This window comes from Carlito syrichta, unplaced genomic scaffold (genome assembly GCF_000164805.1).
Source record: "Carlito syrichta isolate Samal-C Ts95f unplaced genomic scaffold, Tarsius_syrichta-2.0.1 Scaffold132761, whole genome shotgun sequence".
Lineage (NCBI taxonomy): Eukaryota > Metazoa > Chordata > Mammalia > Primates > Tarsiidae > Carlito > Carlito syrichta.
This window is the reverse complement of record NW_007076857.1, coordinates 3,869-4,544: the sequence shown is the minus strand read 5'-3', so window position 1 is coordinate 4,544 and position 676 is coordinate 3,869.

Below are 676 nucleotides of genomic sequence, written 5' to 3'. Positions count from 1 at the left end.
AGTGAGACTCCAACTCAAAAAAAAAAAAAAAAAATTTTTTTCAGAGACAAGGTCTTGCTCTGTCACCCAGGTTGGAGAGCAGTGGCACAATTATAGTTCACTGCAGCATTGCCCTCCTAGGCTCAAGTGATCTTCCCATATCAGCCTCCCAAGTAGCTGAGATTATAGGTGTGCACCACCATTCCCGGCTAATTTTTTAATTTTTTGTAAAGATGGGTGTCTTGCTCTGTTGTCCAGACTGATCTCAAACTCCTGGCTGCAAGTGATCCTCCCACTTTGGCCTCCCAAAGTGCTGGGATTACAGATGTGAGCCACTGCACCCGGTGTTAAGTCTTAAAATTTTCCCCATGGAGGTCTTGTAGAATATTGGTTAATTCATCAGTACTTTATGGGTTTGGTTTCTATCATGAATGATGGCCCATATTTCAAAATTATAATCTCTAGGTAGTTTTTTGGGTTTTTTTTGTTTTTTGTTTTGCAGATAATGACATTGTTCCTCTTCCTTTCCAGTCCTAACTCCTTTTTATTTCTTTTTCTTTCCTTATAGGATTGGCTAGGACCTCTACTTCTGTGTTAATCAAAAGCAGTGAAAGTGGGTATCCCTGTCTTGTTAGTGCTAAAGAGAAGGCATTTAAATTTTCTCCTTTGAGTGTAATGTTTGCTGTAGGTTTTAGGT